This window comes from Triturus cristatus, chromosome 5_2, assembly GCF_964204655.1.
Source record: "Triturus cristatus chromosome 5_2, aTriCri1.1, whole genome shotgun sequence".
Taxonomy (NCBI): domain Eukaryota; kingdom Metazoa; phylum Chordata; class Amphibia; order Caudata; family Salamandridae; genus Triturus; species Triturus cristatus.
The window spans coordinates 505,663,442-505,675,571 of record NC_140588.1 but is presented as its reverse complement, the minus strand read 5'-3'; the positions used below and the strand labels follow the sequence as shown (position 1 = coordinate 505,675,571).

General features: G+C 43.4%; 1 protein-coding gene across 6 annotated transcripts in view; it reads right to left on the bottom strand.

The window, feature by feature from the left end:
- The window catches only part of PDE1C (phosphodiesterase 1C), a 1,636,609-nt gene that overhangs the window by 47,327 nt on the left and 1,577,152 nt on the right, over nucleotides 1–12,130 (bottom strand). The window lies entirely within an intron of this gene.

Sequence of the window (12,130 nt, the reverse complement as noted above, 5' to 3'; positions counted from 1 at the left end):
ACCTTAGACCTAACCAAGATAGCTCCATTTCTACACCATGAAACACTCCTACAGAAGCCTTGAAATACACTATCTCAAAGACAGGCAAAGCTCCCCACTTCAACCAAGATAAAGTGTAGCTACACCTGGCACTGATTGTTTGCAGCTGGAATTCCTGTCTAAACAGAGTAGGGGGCCGATTTACAAGCCCCCTGTGCCTCTTTGCGCCGCCATAGTGTCACTTTTTTTGACTCAACGGCGGAGCAAACAATGCGCCCTATTTACAATGTGACGCATCTAGGGAGATGCGTCACGTTGTAAAGCCCTGCATCACATTATACCTGCGTCAGGTATAATGTATGCAGGGGGGCGTTCCTATGCAGGAAAGCCTCGTAAAAGTGACGCAGTGAAATCTACAAGATTTCACTGCGTCACTTTTAGGACGCCACTGCGTCAAAACCTTACGCCTGCCTGAAGCAGAATTTCTGACGCATCTGTCAATCTTTCCACCATGGGGCGCCGTATTGTAAATACAGCGCATCCGTGGTGGCGCAATCATTTTTTAGGGTGGCGCAAGGAAAGTGACTCATCTCTATAGATGCGTCACTTTCTTGAAAATCTGCCCCTAGATTTCTGGCATCAGAGATTTAGCTGCACAACAGCAGATGTTCTCCCAGCTGTCACTCAGGGCGGCCGTTGAATTCAGCAGAGTAACACTACAATATTATCCACTGCACTGGGGATGGATCATACTCAGCTGCCAAGTGGCAGTGGCATGATGTAGCCCCTCACTGGCAGTGGGTATATTTTCCTGCTGTTGAATATGAGTCCTTTACATCTTCCTTTTTCTAACTCATTACCACCTTCATAATTTGCCTATTATGAGTTAATCCTTAAGGAATTGGGAATAAACATGTAGACATATTTTTGCCATATCAATTTCCCACAGTCTCCTCTTTCCTGTGCAGATTTATGCTATCATTGTCCATTTTCTCTGAGTAGGTGCTAAATGAGAGCATGGGAGCTGATGCGGGGTAGGGGATTGCTAGGAGAGTAGTGGGCATGGGTGTGACTGGTACGGGAAACATGAAATTCTGTCCCTTGCCCTACGAGGGGATTGGATGGGACAGGGGGGCATGCCAGACGGCACTATTAACTCGTGCCTAAAGTTATTTTACTAGCTCGATTTTCTAGCAGGTAAAATCCTATCCAATATTCCTGCTGCAAAATCTTGGTGCAGGAACACCAAGTCTGTTTAATTGGGCAGAGAGATATCCCTCTTGGGAATGCCGCGTCATCCAACTTGCGATTGCACTCCCAGGCAACTATATGTCAATCTAAAAAAAAGCTATGAGAATAAACTGGGTTTCACTTTTTCAGTATACAGTGGAAATAATATTACAAACATCCACATGAAAATTAGAATACAGAAGGCCAAATTAAATTTACACAATTCAAAGGTTTGTGTGATTTGTACTAGATCCCGGCCAAATTTAAGAAAGGAAGGGCTTAAATATGATTCATGGTTGAGGGAATGGTTGTGACTTCAGCTGAATGCTCTGCAGCTACCTGAACTTTTTGACTCACTGGGTATGATTTTGAGATGCAATTCTTCCCACAAAGTGCAAAAGCAGCATCCAAAATAAGTAGGATTGACCATGCTACATGATGTTTCAGGAAAGAATTCAGAAACATCTTAGAAAACTACGATTATGGATAAGTGAGTCCTCCTATGTGAGTGGAACCAGCCACTGAGCAGCATCTACAACAAATGTGACCTGGAATGGCAAAATTAGCAATTTATGAGCATCTGTTATACTGGGAAAAGACCAGGAACATGTGTTCAATTCGGTTTGGTTGCAATTTTCGAACACTATAGATATAGGTTGTCCAGAAGAAGCCTCCTTGCCTACCAACGCAACTGATCTATGCATTGTTTTGGCATGCTACTCCAAGTAACAGTCTTATAGGATAAAAACATATTAACTGCAGACTAGGCTGCAGGCCTTGGCCTTTGACCAGGCCCAGCTGCTGACCCACCACAAGCGCACAATCCCTGTTACGCAAGGCTTCAGTGTGCACAGCCAGGGTTTGCAGCAGGGCATAGCCCATGACCAGGCCTTGCAGTTGCAACCTTACATACAGCCTTCTACCGTCTATTTCTTTATTGAGAAAAGCTCTGTTTGGTCAAAATATTTATTTTTTGGTGGGGGGTGGTACTTTGTTTTTTTTAGTTTTCCCTGTGTTTTTTTTATAAAAACGTTTGCTGGAAAATGACCACTTATGAACTGTTTAACTATTTGTTCCTTACAGATAGAATTTTGTGTAATGATCTTCCATCATTTGATTCCCAAGCCTGGGATTCATCTCCTTGTCCTTGCATCAGAAATTGTTTTTGTCATTCTTTGCACTAGAGTTGCAAAATGCTCGGATGAGGATTGTCTTGTTCTACTTCTGCAGCAGCTCTCAGGAAAAATGTTGTGGTCTCTTTGATTCCTGTATTTTGGTGTATCTTTTTTCTTCTGTTCCTACAAGAACCTCCAGCAATCTTTGTCATGCATCAGACTGAAGTGTCATTCCATTGTGGCTGTTCGAAAGGAAAAAATTACTCTCTGCATGGTGCTACGTTTTGGTCATAAAGCTTGTAGATGAACCTCTTACATTCAGCTTCATTTTCCTTGATGGATGTGTGAAGAACTCCCACACATAGGAGTCTCTGATGTGATTTTCTATAGCTTCACTCTGCTAACAATAGTTCTTCTTCCTCCTCCGAAGCAGCAGAGGATGGTCTGGGACTCTCTCCTTCACCCTTCCAGCTGTAGTTTCTCTCAATGCAGCTGCAGTCAACAGCATCACCTGATCAGATCCACTACACTTCTTAAAATAGTGGCTCTTCCTCCTGTTACCAAGGAAAATGCACATTTTCATGAGGTGAAAGATTACCTGAACTTTCAGCCAATGGAAATCACATAATACTCTTTAATTTAAGAGACATTCCACAGACTCGGAAGAAAGCTGCTGGCTGCAGAGGGAGCGCTTCTCTTGTTGCTAGGTGCTCGAGTCTTCAGCCTCGGAATAGAGACCACGGATTCAGCGCATTTAAGAACAGGTTCTGTCCAATATGAGTACCTTCCTCTAATTGGCTCTAATACCAGTACAGACTTGAGTGGACATGCGTTTTCAGACAACATTTTATTTTTAACATTTCCTAAATGTGTTCATAGTCTGTGGACTAAATTTTGAAGCTGCAGACTGTACACACCGAAAAAGGCACATGTAGCCTGCCTGAACTGCTGGCTTTCTAAGGAGCCCCATCATGGGTCTGGTACCTGTTAGGTGTTCGCGAACACTGCCACACAATTCATTTTGTATTTCAAACATGGGCGCAGCACTTTGGGTGACCCCCTCACCTAGTCTTGGGGGTCAGAGTGTGCCTACCATTCCCCCTTATGTGGCCTTTAGTTTTTCTTTCAGGAAATAGGACCATGCCCCTCATGGATTAGTGGCTGCAAGCTCAGAGTTTGCAGACCCAAGTGGACAATGGGGAAAAAAAGCTCCCTTGTCCAATCAGATTTGTTACTTTTTAATTAGCTTGGGTCCGCAAACTGTCCTCCATGCCAAGTCCAAGGACGTTAAGCTTACTAATGACCGAGTAGCTTTAATGCTTTTACCATTTTAGCACCTGCTGAGGCATTTTTGTAGCACTACTTTCTTGACAACTAGTGAACAGACTTATACCAAACCAACAAAAGGCACTTTCTTGAGTAATGTTCTAGTTTTATGCCAGGATTGGTGTAATTCCGCCAGCTGTCTATTCACAGCGGAAAGCAAACATTACTGTTTTTTACTCCACTTTGTGACTGGTATCCTGTCAACACTACTACAAGTACCATAGGATTTAATTAATCAATAAATCAGTGTTCTTGTAAAGCGAGAACACTCACCCTTAAGGGGATCAAGGCACTGAGGGGGCGGCAGGGGGGTGGATCTGCGGTTCAGTCGAAGAGCCGGGTCTTGAGGTCCTTCCTGAATTGAGGCAGAGATGCTGATTGTCGGAGATGTAGAGGCAGCTGCACTTGTGATAAGGTGAACAGGATATTCGTCACATGTGTGATGGAGTAACCCATCTGCCAAACTCTAAATCGGGCCTCTTGTGTCTTCCCTCTATGAGAAGCCTGAATCCAGTCCTAGAGAGTGGAGTAGTTTATCTTTGTAGTTCATGAGCTTGAACTATAATGGCCACTGGTGTAGTTGAGTGAGAAGAGAGTCTCTCCTGGCTCAGCCAGGATCTGTCATGTTGGATGTTGGGGGCCATATTTATCTTAGGGTTGAGTCACTTTTGTGCCATGCAACAGGGTGAAATAGCAACGCAACCCTTAAATTTGATTTATCAACCCATGCAAGGCCCCCATGTGTGGGCCTGAGTGGCTTGATCAATCCAGTGTAACACAACCCAAATTGCAGCCTTACATTACTCTGCCCTGGGATGGTGTTCTATGGGAGGGGCGTGGGTGTTGTGTATGCTGATGAAATAAAACTGGCGGCAAGTGAAAACATTCAGCGTTGACCTGGCTTTGAACTTTGGACTGGAATTATGCCATAAGGTAATTCTATGAAATTTTGGGAATGAATGAGGTTTTACTTTTATCGGAGTGTGTACCGTTGCGTTTGGGTTGTTTACTTACAAACGAACTCACCACAATGGCTCGAGTGGCAGGACTGCACATTGGCCGTGTGTCGCAGCGTGCTATGTGAATGCGCTGTGAGGTGCGAGCCCAGACATCGGCCCGAGCGAGGTTTCCAGGCAGCAGCCAAGAGTGCGTGCGCTGTGGAGTTGCGAGCCGGGGCATTGGCTCGAGCTAGGATTCCCAGGAGGCAGCTGCAGATGGGTGAGTGACCTGTACTCTGCGTGCAGAGAGCTGACCTGTGCAGGACTCTAGAGTCGAGTTATCACACCGAACATGAGGTGCCATCTTGGAAGAGGGCACGTGCTATTGAATTGCACAGGATTATGACTGCTATCTGGTTACTCCTATGTGCTGCTTCTGAGGGGGAGTGATTCATTTGGTAATCAATTCCCTTGACAGTTTCCCGACGATGGAACTGGCTCGTGTAACACATTAACGAGCAGCTGCTAATGTACACTGGAGCAGTTCATGTTTGGAAGAGGCAATGGTTTGTAGTGGACTGGTGGCAGGCAGCGTTGGACCTGTGTGATGATCATCGTGAAGCTTATACCTGCATTGAGCGCTCAGGCTGAGTGAAGGGCCAGTTTTAATGAATGCCTGCAGCTGCTGGAACTCGTTCTAACGCTGTACTTGATTGAGGAATGCTATGCTTATGCTGACAAGTTTAATGTTGTATTAATGTAAGAAATGCTATGCTAATGTTGACATGGTTAATGCTGTTTTCTGTATTAATGTTTTCAAAGCCGATTTCACAATGCCATGCTAAATGTAGAATACCAGAATGTTTGCGTGATTATAGTATGCCTACGTTTTTAATGCCATGCAGAATTTTAGGAATGTTTTGTGCGGTTCTATGCTAGAGTCTTATGTGCTGTTGTGACATGTTGCGTCATGATCAGCATTTACCCTGCCCCTGTTGTGTGTGCTGTGGGGCGGGGGGTGTTGGGCGTTAGTACCCTGGTCCTGTGATACCTTGCATGAGTTGCAGTAGTGTGTGCGTTCAAGGGTTGGTGCGAGGTCCTGCCACGCATGTTGTGTGTGATGCTGGAGAGGGGAGGAGAAGCCCTTGTCCTGTAAGCCCTGGTCCTTTGTGAATGCAGTAGAGGCTGCAGTGTGACTGTGTTCTGGGTGTTTGCCCCTGGTCCTGCTTGGATGCAGTAGGGGGGTGAAGTGAGTGTCCATGGTCTTGAAATTGTGTGGGAATGAGGTGTTAGTTTTCCCTGGTGTATGAGCCGTAGAAAATGGTTGTGTTCCTGGTCCTGCTTAGAGATTTAGTGGGTTGTGGAGCAGAATGTGGTGTTAGTTTTCCCCAGTATATGAGCAGTAGAGGATGTTTGTGTTCCTTGTCCTGACTAGAGATTTAGTGTGTTGTGAAAGGGAACGTGGAGTTAGTTTTCCACGGTGTATGAGCAGCAGAGGGCATTGGTGTACCTGATCCTACCTGATGATTTGGTGTGATGTGGAGGGGAACGTCGTGTTAGTTTTTCCTGATGTGAGAGCAGTGGGAGTGTGACTCATCTGATCAACCATTTCTGTTTATTTCTTTGGAGTGTGAGTCATCTGATCATCCATTCCTGTTTATATCTTTGGAATGGTATGAATACATTTGTAGGACGTTTTGCTGGGGTATTTTACCATCCTACGACCTATTGCATTTTTTATATTTGGGAGATGTGTTGTAACCTGTTGCTGTGTAATGCGTTCTCCCCATTGTTCTATGTTCCCTGCTTCTCAGCCAGAGTGTGAGGTCATTAGAATGTATAGAGTGTTTGTGTTTGAATGAGTGTCTGCTGGAGTGAATGGGTTGAGCAGCAAGGATTCTGCTCCTGGTGTGGCGTCACATATAACCTGGAACTCAAGATATAACTAATTTAATAAACCTTCATCCTTAATCTACATGACTTGACTGTGGCTTTCATTCATCTAGATAGACTGTAGATGTAACATAATAAGCATCTCTAGTTGGTTTAAATTGATTATAAAGCATCTGTGTTTTATCAGAATTAAGTGAAGGTCTCCAAAGATCAATACCTCATTTTCTTTATTCTTTCGCATAGAAGTAGGATCTGATGTGAAAATAGTCTTGTCAGCATAAGCTTCTACTTTACATGCTTCTACATAATGGGTACATTCACAAACATTTTGCACTGCGCTAGCACAACAAAAGTGACGCTAACCACCCAAAACTTTTTTTTCCTAATTTACTTTCCACTGCAAAGCTTGTTTTGAGCTACATAGTACCCTAAAAGTAACGCAAAGCAGCACAAAGCACTGCTTCAAGTTACTTAGCGCCAAGGGAGAGTTACATGGGTGGTACATGGGCGATCTCATGCACCACCCATGCCTTTTGATGCAAAACCCTAACTACAAACAACAGTAGACAAGGCTCAGTACCAAAAGTTAATGCCATTCGAAAGGAGGCATTAAAAGGAGAAATGTTTTCATTTCTCCTTTCGTTTCTGACTTTGCATGTGTGCTGCACTGTGCAGCCCATATACAAAGTAGGAAAAGCATTAAGGTGTGTCTAGCCATATTATTTCGTATGGAAGGCAAGCCTTCCAGTACAAAACCTATGGACGCTCAGGCACACACCCTAGCACTATGGAGCTAAGATGAGTGCCTGGTGCACGGCAGCCAAAATCTGCACCGGCGCTAGGGAGAGAGGAGAAGAAAGCCATAGCTCTGTAGATATGGTGCTCTCCTGTCCTATCCCTGTCACACAGAGCAGCATTTTTGGCTTCTGCGTTGTGTTTCATGATTTCTATGCGAATCTGGGCATACGTTTGATAAGTTTAATTTTATTTGACATTTCTAGAAGATGTAAAGATGTATATCTGCACCCTTTTATCTGATGGTTGTACTCTGCTCCCCGGGATTATTGTAATTCACGTTTTCTAAGTGTATCTATGAGACTAATGATAATAATTACAAAGGGTTCAAAATGCTGCTGTAAAATTAGCTTTCGATACCTCTGCATTTTTCCTCTGCCTCTTCCATGCTGGACAAGCTGCACTGGCTCTCATTGCCGAATTTGTTTGGGGGGGAATCCCTTAGTCTCTTTTAGAGCTGTGCATGATACCAGCCCCATTTCTTAGAGAAAAAACATTTATCACCTACATCCTTGGTCGCTCACTATGCTCTAAGGATGCCTTCCATTTAACAATGCAGAGATTCAGGTATTCTCATTCAGGATGTGAGGCCGTCTAAGTGGTGGCAGCCAACTTCTGGAATGCACTGCATCTTGCTCTGTGATAAACACATGATTTTCAGCATTTCAGGAAGCCCTTGAAGTCCTGGCTGTAGAGGAGCTAGCCTCCCATCCTTAAATCACCACTCTGCCCTTCACTTCTCTCAGCACCAGGACACCTGTATAGGTGTTTGAGCACTTTAGAAACTCTAGGACATAAGATTAGAAAATCTACAAAAAATATATTTTCCTAATATACTTTCAGAATGTTTATACATGGTTCTGAATTTTTTTAGTGCTAATCATTATGCATTTGTGTGATTTGTATTTTCTCCTAATCATGCACCAGACACTGCTCAGGTCAATCTAGGGTATGCCACCTGACAGATCAAGCTGCATTATCACATATGAGAGATTTGTTCTTGCATGTATAAAAGTGGCAATTTTTTTTTTAACTGTTTAACAGTTTTCTTCCCATCTTCTTCATGGGTGGATGAGCAGCACAAATGGTCACTGCTCAAAGAACTGAATGGATTACCAGTCAAAGTGAGTAACATGTGAGCCTCCTTGATGACATCAGCTAGCTCTCTAGAGTTTGGTATAGAGGAACAAAAAATACACCATGATCATTGATTAATTTGTGTATACGTGTGGGCTTGCGTGTACATATGTGTGTGTGTGTGTCTGTGGACCTTTAGTTATACATACAGTAGACATGTTTAAACAATAACATCCATTACATTTGTGTTTCAGTATGATTCTGTAAGTGTGACAGGTATAGCCAAACGGGGGTCTTTGTCAGCTATGCCATAAGACTCATCTGCTCTTCTCTGATGAGGCTCAATAGGAATGACACAATTCTGGGTTTGCTTGTGCTGCCATCTTGAGGGAGCCTGGTCTGGTAGGTTGGGCTAGACTGTTTTGTTTGGTCCCTGCCTAGAGTGGTGTAGTGGTCAAAATGATGGACTGGAATGCGCCTGAAGTAAGTGCCAGTGGTTGAGACTTTTGTAAGGATTCCATCCATCACATTTGTGCTTTAGTATTAGGACCAGACTTCCCATTCTGTCACTTTGGCATTTCCCTTGTAGGCTGCAGGCCTAGGGCAGCTTTCAGAGCAGAGGAGGCTGCTATGACCCAACCATGGCTTCAAGAACCTACTTTGTGATGGTTTCCTGGAGTTTGAAGTTGGTTTGAACATATTAGCCAGGGCTGATTTTTGATTCCAGTCCAGCCATGTTTAGTATACTTACAGAAGCGCAGATGCAGGCACTCAAAGACCTCAACAAGCAGCATTCAGACAGGTCACAGTTAGGTATTGCATAACAGAGCTCTCTCAATGATAACTGGTTGAAATAGCATATTGCATTATCAAAGTATTGGAGGGATAAGCTCAACAATTATAGTAGCTTTTTCTTAAATGGATTGGAGAACTGGTGGGGGACTTGCATTCTTTGGTGATACTTAGGTTGTAGAGGTGTTATCCTAGCAAATAAACGCTATTCAAAGAGCGTTTATTGAATTAGATTTGATATGTGGTTAAAATGAATTTTACTTAATGTTTTTAAAGAGGGAACTAAGATAATTCAATAATAGCTGCATTATCATTGAAAACAGTAGAGCAATCTAGATGAGTATTGCCATCATTTTCTGCTATCGAAATCTGTGGCTTTGTGACAGTGGAAATGGAACAGTGCATGTTGTCTTCACTCTAAAGTCTGATGTCACCCATGTGATAAACCTGGATTGTTCTTTGTTCAACACCTAATTCTTTGGGTGGGTATTCATGGTATGTACTTGAACCTAAAACACAGGTCCTACTGTTCCTTTAGTTTCAACCTGCTGTGTATGTTCTCTTCCCTCAGAAGGTGGGGATTCCCCCTTTAGTGTCTTGTCCACAGGGTAATTGTCTGTAGGTTGCACCCCTCCACCTTTTTAGGGCATCTAGTAATTCTTTGTGAGCTCTGAATAATCATTTTACCAGACATCTGTCCTGATTTTCCAGCAGACATTTTCATAGTGGTTAGAGAGAGAGCTTGCAGTGCAGTAGGACGCAAAATATCCTTCTGGCTAACGGGCATCAGTGGGGGACCTCTTTTTCCAAGTCTGCATCTCTTTTCCGTCAGGCCTACACAGGCTAAGTGTGCTTGGGCTGGGGGGCAACAGCCCTATAGTTTAAGAATACAGGTCTTCTAAATCCTTTCAGATGTTTCACCCAGATTTATTTTTCTCAGTATTCAGCCTTTCTCACCTTGTACTAGTGTCACTAGCACCAATATTATAGGTTCGGCTTCCTCATGCCACCACACAAGAAAAATCCCAAACCATTTTCGAAAAATAGAGTACGTTTTAATAAATTATTTGACAGTATAATGACAAAAACCCAATCAGCACAACTGGAGTTATGAATTTTTAAAGTTTTTAGTGAAAACTAGCTCCTAAAAGATCAAAGCATCAACTGTGGATATCTAGTCGCATGAGACCGGGTCAAAGTTGAAAAACATGGCCAACCACGATGGAGCACAGATTGGATACATGAAGTAGATTGGGCTCAGTCAGCGCTTACATTCAGACTTAGAAGAAAGTCTGAGAAGGTAAAGTTCACTGGGTCAAGGCTGCAGGAGGAGTCCGAGGAGGAAGCGTTATCATCGAATAGCTTTGAGTCAAACCCGCAATGAGGATTTCTACATTTGGGATTAGTCTCTGAAGAGGAAGTCAAAAATCTCCAGTCAGATGAGGCAGTAAGCTGTACCCAAAGAAGGTTTCATGAGGACGGATACCCCTTGGGTGAAGGAATGCTGAAAAGGATTTTCTGCTGCAGAGAAGAACGTATCGGGAGAAGCTGCAAAGTCAATCAACTGGCGATGCACTTTGTGAAGATATGCAAACAGGTTGGTCCTGGTTCTTAGAGCAGTTTTGGGACACATCTTTTCTAAGTCCTCAGTTTTGGGTTTTAGCCATCTGGGCACCTTTAGCATCACAACCAAGATTCCAGGACTGGTTGGATACCACTTGAGGCTCCAGGACTCACTCAGGCTGGGTCCAGGTGCAGATTCAAGATGATCAGAGCCTATTGTGCCCCTGAGGCTCTGAACAGGAGGGCAGCAAAATAGCTCTTAGAGTCACTCTGGTAGTCCTGGGTTCAGGTGACGAAGCAGGGCTCAAAAGCAGGGATGGCCTATGAGAATTCAAGAAACATGCCAGGCAGAAAAGCAGTCCTTTCAGGTACAGCAAAGCAGTCTTGCAGAGTACAGAGCAGGTCACAGCAGCAGGCAGTCCTCTGAGTCTCATTCCACAGGTCCAGGAGTAAACTGGAGAGTGGGTCTGAGGTCCTATTTTTATACCCTGGTGCTTATTCTGTGGAAGTGGGGAGAACTTCCAGAAAGGTCATTTGAAGTGCATGGAATTTCCTGACTCCCCTGCCCTGACTCCAAGCTGGATGAAGTAAAAATGTGAAGGTGTTAGGTTCTTTGTGTGAAGGCAGAGCACCACCTGTTCAGTTGCAAGTGGGGCTGCCCATCTATGCACGCTTGATCCCTCTATTGTGTGACTGTCTGGAAGGAATTCAAAAAGTCTGTCTGTTACATACAGTCATGTGACCCAGCACAGGCTACAGACACAAAGGGCTATGGGCCCGATATTGCCAACTTTCTAAAAATGGCATTTTCAAAATTGTAATGAAAAATCTGACTTTACCATATAAGAGGGTTTATTGCTACAATTTCATAGATACCAAACATATATCTACATACAGTGTCTTTGCTGCAGAAATTCCAAACACAGGCGTGGGCAAATTATGGGACTAAAAAACTATAATTCACAGATTTTCTTTTTTAAAAAAAAATACTTTACAAGTATTGTCCTCAATTCCCACAGCTCACAGTTAAAAAGGGGAGTAATTTTATGCTTTCCCACATTGTCTACAACTGGTTGATTCAGATGTAAATTTAGAAGTGTTTTTAAGTAAGGGAATTGTGAATATCCATGACTGGATGTGAACTTCATTGCCATTCTCTTGCCAATGCCTACATGTTATCTTTTGTGCATGTATGCAGAAATTCTACCTACTTTGCAGAACTTCAGAAGTTGTAGATAGCTTTGCACACTTGCCCTTGGCGTTTGACTCTCTGGACTGCTATTACTAAGCCACCGATTGGTGAATCATGACTTTTGCATGAATAAATCAGATACTGGACTGTAAAAGGTTTTGTGATAGAGCCTCCTTTATCTTACGCTCCGGTTCTCTAAATAAGGGCTCATGGTGTGATATTAGTAGCTA